Raw genomic sequence first — 16,671 nt, 5'->3', positions numbered from 1 at the left:
AGGACTATCGACCTCCTCCACGAATTAGGCTTCTCTATCAACGAGAAGAAGTCAAGTCTGGTGCCAAGCACCTCAAAACAGTTCCTAGGAGCAATCCTAGATACTCAGAAAGGGTTGACCTTCCCTTCGGAAGAGAGAATTCGGAATATACTACTGCAAATTCCACATTATCAGTCAGGTCAACAAATAACGGTACGCAAAGCAATGCGGTTACTGGGCATGATGGCGTCATGCATTTACCTGGTCCCCCACGCGCGTCTGCGCATGCGTCCCATGCAGGAATGGTTGGCGAAACAGTGGTCTCAGGCAAGTGGTCAGTGGGACGATCTAGTGGTCGTTTCGCCAACACTCGTACAGAGCTTACACTGGTGGACAAGAGAGAATCTCGCAAGGGGAAAACCCTTTTACGATCCCGAAGTACAGGCAGTGGTAACTACAGATGCATGCCTGACTGGGTGGGGAGCTCACCTTCTCCACCACACAGCTCAGGGTCTCTGGTCTCACTCAGTAGCCAAGAACCACATCAACCTGCTAGAACTTCTGGCAGTATTCCGAGCGCTTCGGGCGTTCGAGCCCCATCTGCTAAACTTGTCGGTGCAGATCCGGACGGACAGCACGACAGCCATGTTCTATCTGAACAAACAAGGAGGGACTCGTTCGCCAAATCTGTCCAAGCTTGCCCAGAAAATCTGGATATGGGCACTCAGACGGAACATCTTCCTGTCATCACAACATGTTCCAGGGGAGCTCAATTCCCTAGCGGATGCCCTAAGCAGAGACTCCCTCCCAGAAGAACACGAATGGGTCCTTCACAGAGATATCGTAGAAGATCTCTTCTCTCAGTGGGGTTTCCCCACTATAGACCTATTCGCCACAAGCGAAAACAAACAATGCCCAGGATTTGCATCCAGGTTCCCCCAGCCAGACTCCCAAGGGAACGCCCTGTGGATGAACTGGTCAGGGATGTTTGCGTACGCTTTTCCACCAACTCCTCTCATCAGGAAGGTGGTGTACAAGATGAACAAGGAATCGATTACGCTCATCCTAGTTGCTCCCATGTGGGCGAGACAACCATGGTTTCCACACCTACGCAGGATGGCGGTGTGCGAACCCATCAAACTCCCAGCCTGGTACAACCTACTGTCCCAGCAGCAAGGTCAAACGGTGCACCAGGAACCCAACTCAATGAACCTGGCAGCATGGCTCCTGAGGTCATAGAGTTTGGGCATCTCAAATTACCACAGAGGTGTATGGACATCCTAAAAGAATCCAGGAAACCAAACACAAGGCACTGTTACTTTGACAGGTGGAAGAGATTTGTTATTTGGTGCCAGAATAAACCAATCAACCCAGTTGATTGCACCCCTTCCAACGTTGTAACATACATGCTCCACCTGCTGGACGCAGGTTTGGTTTTTAACTCTCTGAAGGTACACCTGGCAGCCCTCTCGGCTTACACCACATCCCATAACAAAGTATCGTGGTGGAAAGTACCAGTAGTTAAAGCCTTCATGGAAGGAGTAAAGAGACTTCACCCTCCTATTTCGAACCCACCGCCAGGATGGGACCTTAATGTGGTGCTAGCTAAGCTCATGGGCCCCCCTTTCGAACCCATGCATAAAAGTAGTCTCAAACACCTGACTTATAAAACGGCCTTCTTAGTAGCCATTACCTCTATAAGAAGGGTCAGTGAAATTCAGGCTCTGTCAGTGCAGGATCCTTTCTTTACTATCCACAAAGACAAACTGGTTTTACGCACACACCCTAGGTTCTCACCTAAATTTATATCTAAGTTCCATGTAAACCAGTCCATTGAGCTTCCGGCTTTCTTCCAGAACCCGCAAAGCTCAGCTGAGGTGAAACTACACACCCTTGATGTGCGTAGGGCGGTCCTCTACTATGTAAATAAAACCAGACCGCTAAGGAAAACAGATCAACTGTTTGTCTCCGTAGCTACAGGCAGAGAGGGGGATCGCGTCTCTAAAGGCGCGATCTCGAAGTGGATTATCAACTGTATACAGCTGTGTTACTCTCTTTCTGAAAAAACTCTGCCTTTTACGCCAAGGGCCCATTCTACTAGAGGCATTGGGGCCACTCTGGCTTTCATTGCAAATGTTCCCCTCGACACCATTTGCAAAGCAGCTACTTGGAGCTCTATTCACACTTTTACTCAGCATTACTGCATTGACACTCATTCCAAGACAGATACACAAGTGGGACAAGCGGTTCTAAGACACCTGTTTGCTCATGACCCTTCTCACATCCCACCTCCTTCTGCAGGTACTGCTCGCTAATCTATGCACAGCATGTGATCTAAGCAGATTCCACAAGCCTCAGAAGGGATACATTACTCACCGTAATCGTATTTCTGATGCTTGTATCTGCTTAGATTCACATGCGACCCACCCTTCCTCCCCTCCGAGAGAAGGCGCATGATTGCTTGTAGTCTTACCTTTCTGTCTATCTGCTTGGATTATCTGTACTCACGCTACTCCTCATGCTTCCTCATGTCAGAAAAAAATACAATCTGAGGATCCTAGACGCGTGAGGGATCTTGGGTACAGTGGACGTCACACTAGGGATAGTATTACTGGCACGCCGGTGTCGACGCCCATTTTCGAGTTTCGAAAAACAAACTGTAATACTCCGCAGCTTCCACTAGATGTCGGCCTATGCACAGCATGTGAATCTAAGCAGATACAAGCATCAGAAATACGATTACGGTGAGTAATGTATCCCATATGTCTCGGTTAACTATATTGTCTAATCCTGTATCGATTTTGAAAATATATCAATATATCTCCAAAACTTGATATACCATGATGACTTGTGATGCCTCCTCTGGACCAACTCTGGGTCATCACTCCCCCCCACTCTGTCAATTGCTGCTTGAGTTCACAGAAATAAAGTCTCAGAAAGAGGGGAACTCCGTATTGGCTTGCAATGCTTTCTGGAGTCTGTTCCTCCTGCCCCCCCTTTGTAGTTCCTTTTAGGTGCCATGGGTAAAAATGGAGTGAAGCAGGGAGAGCGGAAGACCGGATTATCAGCGTTGCAGGATCTAGGACATCGTTAGTTGGCTGACGGGAACCCAGAGAGCAATACAATTGCATGCAGTCACAACTGCTGGGTTAACTGAGGTCCCACACTTTACGGTTTTTAAAGTGTTGGCTGGGAAGCTAAAAGGTCGGTAAGTGAGCAGCTTCAAAGCCACCTACTTCCTCCCAGAGTCACTTAAATCGCTGACCCAGTAAACCTAAAGCACCCCAACTGCGAACAGCCCTCTGATTCCAACCTGTGCAGAAGGATCAAACGTCTCATATCTTTAGCTCCCCTAGGTTTCCTTACGCAAGGATTGTGTCCTTGATCCAATGTTCCAGAGTTTCACAAATCCATGATTCAAGAGCGGTGACAGCGTGAAGTTCCAGAATAAAGCAGGATTCAGGTTTCAATTCCCACAGCCTTGACTGTACCACAACACATTCAAACTAAAGAACATCCCAGTGAGCGGACAGGCGGGCTGTAACCCCCTCCAAGCCTTCGTTAGCCTACAAAGCTCCAGCAGGCCCAGCATAAGCAGTCAGAACATCCCGCTCCAGCCCCTTCTCTGCTCCCCTACGTGGCCTCTCCTCTGCCTAGAAAACAGCGCGAATGTCCATTTGCAGCCCCAGCTCCACTCACTACAAAAACATCTCTTCAAATGGAAATGTGTGTGTGTGTATATATATATATATATATATATATATATATATATATATATATATATATATATATATATATATATATATATACATTTATGTATTCACTAAAAAAAAGTTGTTAAAGGGACGTTGTGTTTAGTTACACTAATAAAAGCCGATGAAATTCATTGACTTAAAGGGAATTTATGGTTGCAAGGTAAAATCGAAAAACCAAAGAAATTCACCAGCTATGGTAAGTTATGCAACCATAACTCGCGCCACCGCCATCCACTGGTAAGTTTATTTTTTTAGTACTGAGCCTTTGCTACGCGAGGAGGATGGGCGGGCATCCCCTGAGGGGGATTACTTGGTAAGTAATGTTTGTCTTCTGAGACTTGAGAATTTGCTTAGATTCACATACTTTGCAAAGATTAGCAAGCAATAACTGGTGAGATTGGTAGGTGAGCTGAACGAACAGATGAAAATAAATGCTTTAGAGCGGCTTGTCCAACGTGGGAATCTGCTCTCGCTTGGGTGTCAACACAATAATGCTTTGTAAATGTGCATACTGAACTACATGTGGGACCTTATGCATTGTATATATGGGTACATTTGCAATGAAGGCTAGTGTTGCTCCAGGGGTTTGTCTAGTGTGCGTTATGGGGTTAATGGAAGCAGTTTATTTTTATTTATTTTTTTGGAGGGTATAACATTCCGTCTTGCAACGGTTGCCCTGGTAACTGGATTACTCTCTCCTCCTGTTGCCATTGAAAGAAAGAACGGGTTTGATGGGGTTGTTTTCCTTCATTCTTTAATTCTGTGAAAGTAGTTCATGAATGCACTTCAAACGTCAATAGATAGCCATTTCTGCCCTGTTGTGTGGATTTTGGAAAAGGACTGGCAATTCAACTGGGTGATTGACATGGAACTTTGAAATATATTTTGGAGAAAGGCCCTTTACTAAATTGGAGGTTTGTTGAATTTGCTACATCCACTTCCAAAACTGGAAAAAGCACGGAGCTCTTAAAGTCCTGGGCAGGTTATAGCACTGGGCGGTTGTGTGAGATGGGGCGTGCTGAAGAGGCAACGTACAGAGGCACCTCACTGTTGGTGCCCCTCTATGAAGGGGCCGATTTTACAATGATAGTGAAGGCAGTGCCTCGACCTCTTGGCATCTGCTCCCCTTCCAGCGCTAGATTGGTCACATGTTCGTCAGTGCTGTTGTATGAGCCCCAATGTGACGAGCGAAGATTTTGGGCCTGATTCACAGAAGCGTTTTATAATGGCGCACACCCATAGGAAAACACGCCGTGAATCAGGCCCTTTGAGCGCCATTCACCCAGGGTCTTGCGAGATTGCCCAATGGGTCTTGCTAGAATGTCAGTGTGCGCCACGCAGCCTTTTTAAAGAAATGTTGCACCTGGCAGAGACAGCTGGAGTATAAAGTAAATTAAACAAGTAACTTGGGCTGTGTACACGAACGATTGTTTGTTATGCCCGTCACTATTACCCAGCACTTGCCAAACTGTTTTGTCTTAGCAGGCGTCTGTAAGGATGCCCGCGGGAGTGCTCTGAGAGTGCACTGCTGTCTACTGAATAATATTTTTCAACCTGTAGATGACAGATTGATTTTTTTGGGCAAGGCGGCACGGTCTTGCCTCCTTGCAAGGTCGATACATTGAGTACAATAACATTGTGAAATATATCTTAAGGAATATATATTTACTTTGTTCTTGGACTAAATATACGTGCTATAATACCCCACCGCAACAGTCCCACCCTACAAAAAGGAACACAACAGGGTGTTTTAATCATATTTTGATTTTTTTTTTTAAATCAAGGAATTAAAGGTGCTCCCTAATTTACAGTGATGGGGAAGTCACCTTCATTAGTACAAATGAATCCTGCTGCTGTTGTTTCTGTGACGGTTTAATTCAAAATGTCATATTCAAATGATTGACATAACTCCACGCACATCCGTATCCTCAAATAAAAAATATTCATGGGGAAAATGGGCTCAGATATTCAGTACTGCATTGCAACCCTCACTAAATAGTTAAGCTGGGTTAGAATCAAATGTGCTTCAAAATTCAAAGAATGCAGAGTCAAGCCAACATGGGAAAACAGGAATACATATAACAATCCTTTACTTGTGGACAGAATAAGGCTTGGCTGTTCTGATTGGAGAGAAAATGTATCAGTGGTGTTTTCTGATATCTGTCGATAGTTGTCACTAAATACTTAACTCTCTGTTTTATATAATACTCTCAGAAGAAATAGTTCTATAACTAGTTCTAATAACTCAGAAGAAATAGTTTAGTACGATGGGGAAAATATTTATTTTGTGCCACCTAACAAATTATACTGGCAACTTATTGTATCTAATGAGAAAGACATTATCATTTTTCTTTTATAACTAGCTTAATACCAGAGATTGTTTTCTAAGCGCGGGGTCGGTATTTGAACCTGTGTTTTGTCTTGCTTCCAGGACAAATGCGTTGCCCCTGAGCTATCCCTCCTCACAGTCTAAGTTCCTGATAGCTCACAAAATAATTTCCACAAAGCGTGGCAAGTTCTGTTGCATATGTTTGGTGATTTGGGCACATGGCTTTTAGTTCAGCACCATGGACAAGGCCTTTGGATATGACTCGGGTGTTCCTATTGACATACATGGGAAAGCACTACTAGGCAGAGACCTCTATCTTGTCACACAAAATGACACACAAGCATGTGATTTATAAAATCAAATTCCCTGAGGAATCAGCAAGGTTATTTTAATTGGGGTTAGTTCACTAAAGGAAAATGCTTGTATTCACCTGGAGGATTTCTTGGAAAAATGAAGCTGGTCATTTAATTTGAAGTTATTTTCTTGGGAATGAAGGAGAAATCAGAGGCACATCCTGTTTTCCATGCTATTTAATTCAGCAAACCAAAAACGCTCCCCTTTTCTACACCCTTTTAGGAGTACAACAACTCTGTTCAGGATTTTTAACTATGATTTTCACAGGTCAAGAAAGTGCCCAAAAATGCAGAATTTGGCCAGGGTCATGTACGTGATGTATTTCCTTACGGGCATTTCGAATTTGTGATTTTCTAATTCTACATTTTTAACGAAATAATCACGTACATCCCATTTTACACTTCCCTCACAAACCCAAATATAATTTGCTGCTGTGAAAACCAAGGGAGTTAATTAATGATTTGTTATGAGCAGAGAAAAATGTAACCTGCACAATTGTAGATTCTAAGACAATACATTTTTAAATATACTTTCACAAAGTTTCATTTGCGGTCCAACCCCCTTTCTCAGAGTTCTATTCCTAATGAAATTACTTTTAAGTACAGTGGGGTATTTCTCACTTAGGTTTTTTTTGTTGTTGAATGAAATAGCATGGACAACAGGATCAGCCGCTGGGATGTCTGACTGGGATGTCTGAGTCTCTCTGGTAGGTGTTGTTAATTTTTTAAAATGGGGATGGAACTAAGGGTTCAGTTCATCTCAGTCTCCACAGCCCCATAGCATCAAGTTAGAATGCGTCCTCCGCTCTGGTCTCGTACTGGTTCAGGCTGAAAATACTTATGAACCCAGTCCTCTTTCCCTTCTGTATATTTAGTTTCTTGAGCGAAATGGGCGTATATTGCAGGCAGAGAGAAAATTCAGTCATTTACAATTTTGTGTAGAGCTTGAATATTTATAAGCAATGGTTCCCCTTGTAAGGAACGCATGGTATTAAAGCAAGACAGACACAAGTGATCACAGTTCAAGGGTGTTTAGTAAACTGTAAAGTGGGTGAGATAAACACCTAGTCTAAACCTAAATCTAAGATGGGAGCAAGCTACGACCATCAAATAATAAGAATACAGTCCTAGTGGAGTCTAGTCAAATAAAAGGGGCCTATACTAAGAAAGCCTATTGCTAGTGCTTACTGCTATTCTACAGTGTGGGATATTGTTCACAAGAAAAGAAAGGAAGTGTTCACAAAATGATAAGTCAGGATATTATTGCTGGGGTCTCCCTTCCCCACGTTTTTAGCACGGGACAAGGCGGGACTCTTGAGCACAGCACACTCCTGGGCTTCTTTGGCACAAGCTCACAATTCCTTTTCTCTATATCAGGCCCTTCTATACCCAAGTCTCTTCTCATGCAAAGTCTCTTGCTTCAGAGGCCTGAAATGCTAAAACAACAAAACAAAATTTCCTTCTGACAAACGTCACATAGGGTGATTACTCTTCACCCTTGGACCCCCCTCAGCCAGGCTCCAATCCTCCTCTCTGTGATTAGCCTCCCTCAATCAGGCTCAGACCAACCATTCACTGTGGACATTCCTCAGTCGGGTTCATACTTGTCGTCACAATGTTGTTCACTTAGATTTCTCACAACTTTTCTCTTGACGTCCCTCAGTCAGGTTCACTATCGCCTTCTAATCACAATTTCGTTATTTGTAATATTTAAGTGTGTCAATGTCTATTTAAACAACCACCTTTTAGTTAGGTTCTCCCTCATCCGGGCTCAGACCTTCTACAGCACTTGCCAACTTTAAACAAAGTGTCCCGGAGGGCGATCATGTCTTGCTGGGTCACTTTGTTACCCTATGGCAAGGGCGTGGTTTTTTCATCAATAACCAGTTTGCACGGCGTTCCGCTCCACCGGGGGCAGACACATGACTCACAATTCCCTCAGTCGGATACACAAGTCCACAATCGTTAAACGTTTTTGCAACATGTCAAGGACTTTCGATAGTACAAGTGGTTTTGTGTGACCCGTGTATGACCACCTTGGCACCTCATGTTGGCCTTCCCTAAGGCCTCTTGGTCCTGGTATGTTCCTTCCCCTTTTAGCTCAATACTGTCTTTGTTCAGGAGATGGGTACCAGTCAGAGACCTCAGGCACGTGCCCACGTGTTGCCGGACCACTCTATCTCTGGCACCAAGTTCGCACACAAAGATTAATATTGCTACTGCAACCTTGAGTGTAACACAGTCCGGCCCAGTATCGGGTTCTTCTGACTCACCGGCTGTGTTGAACTCTTTGACGTTTCTTTTGCCACTGGATTCAAGGACGGTACCACGATAGCAACCACGTCTTCCTGCCCTGGCTATATCTGCGGGAGGGTTCCATGTATCGCTGAGACCCGTCGCACCGCTCGCCAGCTGCGATTCCTGGTCTTATGTTTCTTTCATTGGAGGCTTTGCGGGTCTGGGTTGAAACGGGCAAGGGCAAATTCCCCCTTGACGTCCTTTCAGGTCTCGCCGTCTTTCTCCTCCATTTGAACTGCCATCCTGGAATAGCTACTTTACCCGTGCATTCGACTGTGCTCAAAGTGTGCTCTCGTGCTCTGCATTTTATCCCATTTGTGAAGGGAAAGGGTAGCTAGGTGTGTGTAGTTGTCGGCAATTGCCCGACTCTGCCTGACCCTTGTGTTGGGGCATGTCGGGTAAACGGCTCTGGTATTAGTCCATTGTCACTCACGGTGTGAGAAAGTGTTCGTGCTGGAACAGGGGAGCGGATAGAGTTTCTAAGTATCCTACTGGGCAGGATGGGGAAAAGGTGTCATAAAAAAGGGGAATACCGCGTCTCACCCTTCGGTGTCCCACTTCCACTCCCCGAAGACCCCCCATCCAGGTGATCTTCCCGGACTGATCCCCCAACCCCCTAAAAACTGGATCCAATAGCGATGGCTGTGTCCTGGCCACCTGGATGACCGATCCCCGAGGACTAGTGACACACCTGCAGGTTTCTCCCCCCTCCCACCATAGCATCATTTGACACTACATATTGGTGTGATTGGTTTTTGTGATAGGTTTCCTACTATCTCTCACACGCAACACAAGACAGGTCTCTTGTTTTGGATGGTTAACTAAACTTGATGTACCGTAAGGGGATGTCTCAGCTGCAATTGCTACTCCTCCTCCCCCAAGGAGTAAAACAGGGTAATGAGGTGATATATTCATTGTTCGATTAATTATTTTTATGGATGTGTTATTGGTGAAAATTACACCTATTCATATTTGAAAGGATATTCTGAATGCTCAGATGTGTTACTGCCACTTCATGCATGATGGAGTTATTAAAATATGCAAATCGTGCATGAAATATACATTTTAAAATTACTTTGTGGTGTGCAGATTCCAGAACTGTTTTCGGGTTTATAGTGAGGAAACTGGTTCAGAAACTACAGAAGTTACAACTGATAATGTATTTAAAATTGTCACATTGAATGTTGCACAATTTCAAGTTGACAATAAATCGGCTGAATTGCATTTGTGTGTGGCTTGACCACTATCAGTAAAAACCTTCTGATGCTTTGAGCAGGACCTTCTGTTGAACGATAAATATTGTAATATGCTATTTTTCGTTAGCCATGGTTTAATGGAGCAGATGCACATCCATCAAGGTGCTTAATGAAGTTGAAGACCAATATATTATTGCATTCTGAAGACATTGGTCTCTTGAATGCACTTAATTTGCCAGCCAAACATTATTAATCACAGCACTGGTAGTCCTTCACTTTAGCTTAAGAACATAGGAAACGTGATTCCTGAATTCATTTTGACTTATTTCTTTTGTATTTTGGAAAAACTGAAGTGATGCGTAATGAGGTCTGGATATTCTAGCTTTCCTGAGAGTTGAACTAAAGGTTGTTTTGTATGAAAACATAGTTGTAGGTGAATTAGAACTCACTGGGGCCCTGATTCTGAGGTGCATGCAAACACAGGAACGGGTTTTTCCATGGAGGAAGAACACTTTCCTCAAAAGCACCATATTCTGTTATTAACGTGGCAGCCTGGCATCAAAGCCACCACTTTTGAATGTGCCTGATTTACTGCTTGACAACAGCCTTAGCAACCATTAGGAATGCAGGGCAGGCACTGTAGTGGATTATCCTTTTAAAAGCACTGGCTTTGCATGTAAAATAAAGGAGATAAACTACGAAAGTGTGAATAATTGCTATCTGACAAGGCTGTGAAAGCCCTGTCTTTTTTTTATTTGTATTGCATAATACAATTGTGTGGTTAATTCCATCTGTGACAAGGAAATCTGATAATCAGATTCCCCTTTCATAAGCTCCATGCCATAAGCGTAGTGTATATGTGTGCCTTGTTGCATAAGTATTCTGATTTGCGGCCCTTGCTCTACCAGTGGCAAAGAGCAGATTCAGAGGTCACAGGTGCCCTCTTGACAGAGACAGCGACACCTACGTCTCTGCAGTGAAGGGCTGCTTTTAAAATATGCACCATTGTTCCAAAAACTACATAACCCTGAAGATGTCCTGGTGGCACACACAACTGTAAATATAAGCCATACCTGATTTAAGATATGGTGGCCAGGATCTTTCAGAGCTATCCCAGTCACATCAAATTGATTTTGCACATGTGTCGGCCTTCTGTGCCTGGTTCGGCTGTGGAAGGATTATGTGTATTACTCCCCGAAAAGACCTGTCCACAGACGGGACTAGCCTTGGGGGAGATTGCTTCTCTTTGTTTCTTTGTAATGGTTGGCAATACTTTTTCTCCCAGGACAGCCACTCCACATGACGTTGGCCTGGGAGCCAAAACCAAGATGCACACCCATTCGCAGAGAGCCAGGACTCAAACCAAGGTGCTGCATCTCTAAAGGCCCTTTGATTTTATTGAGAAAGGCAGGGGGCCGGAGCTAGGATAGCCAGAGAGGGGCCTGTACAGTTTATGAAAGGTACTGGCATCTTGATTCTCTCTGCCTCTTTCCTATGCCCTCCACGTCCTCTGGAGCAAAGCACTTTGGTTGTGACAACATAAGGGCAAGGTCCACTCATTTCAAGAGTAGGTGGGAATTTTTGCCTTTAGAAGTTGTGTCCCACCCCCCTTCTTAGAATCATCTGGACTCAACTCGACCCGGCAGAGAGAGCAGTCCTTTCTAAAGTCCTTCAGTTGTAGGGTAAAGGCAGAGGTTCCAAAGGCAGAAGCAAGATCTGCTCCCTAACCATCGCCAGGGACCATTGGGGGTAAACACTGCTGCTGGACCAGATGTTTGCCTCTCTGCCAGCCACCCTGTGCCTAGGACTTCGCCATGCTGCAGGTCCCCTGCAGGTGTGTGCCAGCCTCCCCTGTGTTTGTGAGCCCGAGAACAGACTGACATTGGCCATCAAAACCCTGGGGTAGGACTCCAAGCACCTGCAAGCCAGAACAGCTGGGATCCCTGTTGACAATGACCGAACTGTGATTCGAGCGCACTTTGCCGCCGAGCGAACCAGGAGGACCCGTCTATGCTGCCCTTTGGAGTCCATTGTTCTCCAAACCGCCCTCCGCGGTTTGACCTTGTTCGCCGCTGCACTGCAGTAGCCAATGTGCTTTCTTGCCTTGGCTCGAACTATGAAATACTGCTGCCTTGCCTTGCTCGAGTTGCCGCCTGAAATTCCAGCGTCTTCACTGCTGCTCCTGTGAGTCAAACGACCCCACCCTAGTGTTCACCAAACCTCCAAGCCGTCGCATTGAACCGACTCACCTGCGCATCTTGGTACCAGTTTGACCGAGCTCGATCCTAGACCGCTGAACCAGATGTGGTAATCACCCGATTTGCATAGATGCATCGAGACCGCAGCTCCCCTTCCGTTCATCGCAGTCTCGACACTGCTTGCAGCTGGACCACCCAACTGCTACATCTGTGACCCGCGGCCGAGGCAGAGAAACCTAGTTCGACCCTATCAAACCCCCAAGACATTTGCAGAAGGTATTTGACTGCCTGATATCCTCCTCCCTGGTCCATCCTTGGGCCCTAGAGACTGGCTGGGTCATTTGTACTCCTTCTTGTGAACCAGAAGAAATATCCTATTGGACATTGTGATCTTTTGAATGCCTTTTCCCCCTTGTCGCAACACCCAGAGTGCTGCATCTATTCTATTTGTGCATATTCTGTGTTCCTTCTAGAAGGGTGTTGTGTTTTCCAGTTAGTTAGTATTGTGCATGGTGTGTCTACTTAAAGCATATATTTTTTACAGAACCTTGATTGGACATTCCTTTATTTTGGACTGTTATATTTCGCTGTTTAGGTTGCTACTGAATCACATTCACACCCCTCTTAAGAGTATAGCCTTCCCTCAGCCCATGTTACCACGAAAGGCAAAGGAAGTATTTCTCCCGACTGTGCCTGTTCTACCTCTATGCTTGTGTTGGCTCTTGCTTTGCAGAAGTGTGAGTGCTGAATGGGTGTTTTGGCATTTACTCATCCTTGTACTCCTGCAGGGCAGAAGTCAATTCGTCACAGATACCTCTGAGGTGTCGTTACCCTCTACTGCACCCTTTTCCCTGTCAAAAAATTGCATTTCCCAGACTGCAGCACCACATTTCTAAATTGCTGAAAGCTTACGGACACTTTAGCAAACTAGAAAAGTGGCAGTCTTCAAGTAGTGCTTGTACTGCCACTGATGCACACGTTTCTCCCACAGCGAAAGATTTTAGCAGCTTTTGCTGCAGGCAAGCACAACAGCTCCCCTCCAGTAATTCCTCCCACCTCAGAATGATGATGCTGGAAACTGGAGGTACGAATGTCGGCTTTCCAGGTTACTTTTAGCACAAGCTCAGAATCGGTGCCTGAATGTTAATGCAGCATGATGGGTATATTATGGCCTATGTAACTGAACAAATTACAATTTAAACTGCTAGTACTTATAACAGTATTCTGACAATATGTGGGTCTATCAACAGGTACTATATTTGAGTGGTTTATGAGGAAGATTCTAATTTGGTAAATAACATTGCATTCTGTTCTTTTCCTTATCAAACACTAAAATTCAAGTTGCACAGTTTATTATATTGTCTTTCAAATGGCAGAAAACATGCTAAAACACATTCAGATGTCATTTTTATTTTAATGAAGCTGAACATTGGGCACTGCCTGGTAATATCTGTTGGTTACAGCTTCACAAAGGGGTCAGCAAATTAGGTGTTTTATGCTGCATAAAACCATTCGTATTCCAACTGATGCAGACATATTTTGCCTTTGCAGGTCATGTTCTCGTTCCACAGCAAATCTTTATTTTAAATGTTAAAAGCATCGTAAAATGTGTGAATGCAACACATGTTAAAAAACCATTATGCAAAAAATAAAAGGCAAAGATAAAACCCCAAAAGATTATGAAAAACAATGTTATTATTTAACATTGTTCATCATTCCTTGATAGGGCTCCTTCGATAAAGGAATATAGAGTGCAGGGTTCGAATTTTAGGGGAGCTATTTAGCTTTTGCTTGTGGCCTAGAAGAACCTGGTTAGCTTGACGCCAGCAGCTACCAGGGGCTACTTTTGTCTCCCCAGGCCAACTAAGACACAACAAACACAACTATGTGAATTTAACTTGGTGCGTTTGGGACCACCCATAAACATTAGGAGACATCTATACAATATGCAAAGCATAAGGGTTTATAGATAATGGTAAAAATGATAATTTGTCATCTTGCAGCACGCTGTGTACTAGCTTCTTGCCCTGTCGTGGTTGCTCCTGGTCACTGTTTAATGCTGGATACCGAAAAGCTGCTCTTAGCACCCTCTTAGCCAATCTTAATTTTAATCCGGGCCAGGAGGATCGCTCAGGTGCCCTGGAAGCAAGATGATGCGTTGCCACACAGGTTTGATCCCCGGGTCCGTGCTTAGAAACCTCTGGGTATTAAGCGCGTTATAAATAACCAATTACAATCACTGCAGTGTAGGTAACTTGTTTGTCCAGCACAGAACAAATGTATTTTTTATTCTAATCTTTTGTCACTGGGACCGAGTGCACAAATGTGAAGGCCATTTGCAGTTAGCCCTTATGCTGAACAGAACACACCTCGTACGCAGACTCAAAAAGCATCACGCATAGTTGGCTTTTGCCCATTGGCAAAAAAGTGCAAAATAATGGCAAACAGAATTCTTCCATATCTCATTACTGTGGCACAGGTGTTCCAAAATTGCATCGGTTTATGCATTTTAGAGGGGTAACTGAATAATTTAGAGAGAGCAAGGGAATTTTTAGTGGATTAAGCCAGGGTATTTTAGGGCAAATATCTGTAAACCAACAATTCCTTAATGATGGCGTGTGTCAGATGTAAGTTAGGGTTCAACCATAATCTGATCCACAATTATAACGATTTGAGAGTAATGAGATTGCTTCTCCAGCATGGGGTCTGGCATGGATTCACATGCTCATGAATATTCCCCGTCGTCAGGCTGGGAATCCTCGGTAAAGAAAAAACCAGTATCAGTTTCGTTTCTGATCTGTCTTTCGTAGTAATAACCAATCACTGGTCTCTGCGTCATACTGACCACAGCCAATGACTGCCCTCTACCTAAGCACCGCCTCTGGCAGCCATCTTCAGATTTTTACCGCACGTTCATGTGTTGGGATCCTCGTGCTATTGCTCTCGAGCGTTAGTGCTATTTTTTCGCGCTTTTTCACAAAAAACTTCGATTTTCGGTCAAAAGAGCCTCAAGCTCCACCGATCCTACATCCGATCAACGGGGACCCGTGTCGGATTCATCTGTGCCCCTCAAGGGTGAAGATTTCGTCGAGCTACACTTCGGAGGACTCCAGAAGCTTCTCAGGCCCGGTCTCGGAGATGGCCCAGGAGAAGGGAAGCTCGACGCCCGGAAAGCTGTTCAGGGCCTGCCCTGGATGCCAGCTGCAGAACGTCTTCAAGGAGGACGAACACTCTTTCTGCCTTTACTGCCTTCATGGGGACAAGACGCACGTGGAGAAGGACTGTGCGTTTTGCGGCAACATGTCGGAACGGACCATGAAGGACCGCCATCAACGTCTCGCCAGCTGGCTGGAGGGTAAGAGCCCGTCTGGCGAGAAGAAGAAGAAATCTGAGCGGTCTTCTAAGACCTTTGAGGGCGCCCCGGCGACGGGGGCCCAACATAAGGCCAAGCACCGCGAGTCCGCTGGCACCGGGAGCGCCGAACGGTCGGGCTCTACGGGCGCCAGGCAGGGCGCACCCTCCCCGGCACCATCAACCACGAGCCAACGCTCTGGGTCGGGTAAGAGGAAGGCCGAGCACCCGGCGAAGCTCCTGGAGAGACCCCGGTCGAGCTCTAAGGCAGAGGAGGAGCGTGGCAGTGCCCCCTCCCTCAAGGATAAGGCGGTGAGCGCACCTAAGGTGGTGAAGGCCTTGATCCATTCGACCAAGCCCTCTATCGAAACGGTCGCGGCGGCCCTGGCCCAGCCTGTGGAGGCTGCACCAGTGGTGGCGGCCTCGGGGCCCAGAATCTCCCTGCCTCCCCGGAGGGAGCCTTCTTTCGTGCCCATCGATAGGACCCCCGTGAAACCCTCCGTGGGGAAGAAGGGGGGGCAGGGCGTCGTCGTAGATTCGGCCTCAACCTCAGAAGAGGAACTGATCGAGGTCTTAAGCCACGGCCTAGGCGTGGAACAAGACCAGCCCGTCGGAATGGGCCCCGACGCAGGTGACGACGACGACATCGTCGAGGATACCGACGGGGCCCCTGCTCGCCCGTTGGATTCCCCTCTGCCAGCGCCGCAAGACAACTCAGCGGCCATTTTGTTGGCTATACAGTCCTTATGCTCCGAGATAAGGACGAGACTACCGTTACCGACGGAGGAACCTCTCCCGTCGGGGGATCCAGAACCGGGACCTTCTGGTGTTCCCCCTACCAAGAAAAGAAGGATCCATCCACCGCCTCCTTTTCAACCGTCGCGCCCCGTCCAGCCCTCCTCCCCGTCCACCCGAGGGGATGATACGGGGACTGACACGGCAGCGACGGGTACGGACGACGAGGCATACGACGAGGATTTTCCGTCGTCGCCTCCCCCCAGGGCTTCTCCGCCCGACGAGATTGGATCGTTCCACTCAATGATCGCCAGGGCATCCGAGCTTTTCCAACTCTGCCCTGAGGAGAAGAAAAAGGAAGGCTTCCTTTACCAACGGCGCGAGACCAAGAGGAAGACGGTCCTCGCAGTGCCTCTGTTGGACGACATTTGGGATGAGGGCCTTTCCCTCCTCAAGAACCCTTCCACGACGCCAGCG

General features: G+C 46.1%; 1 protein-coding gene across 5 annotated transcripts in view; it reads left to right on the top strand.

Annotated features, from left to right (window-relative positions):
* Nucleotides 1-16,671, top strand: part of MAP3K4 (mitogen-activated protein kinase kinase kinase 4) — a 516,131-nt gene that overhangs the window by 281,721 nt on the left and 217,739 nt on the right. The gene's annotated exons all lie outside the window — the stretch shown is intronic.

Source organism: Ambystoma mexicanum, chromosome 4q, assembly GCF_040938575.1.
Source record: "Ambystoma mexicanum isolate Mex_15411 chromosome 4q, UKY_AmexF1_1, whole genome shotgun sequence".
In the NCBI taxonomy this organism is placed as follows: domain Eukaryota; kingdom Metazoa; phylum Chordata; class Amphibia; order Caudata; family Ambystomatidae; genus Ambystoma; species Ambystoma mexicanum.
This window is presented reverse-complemented; position numbering and strand designations above follow the sequence as displayed.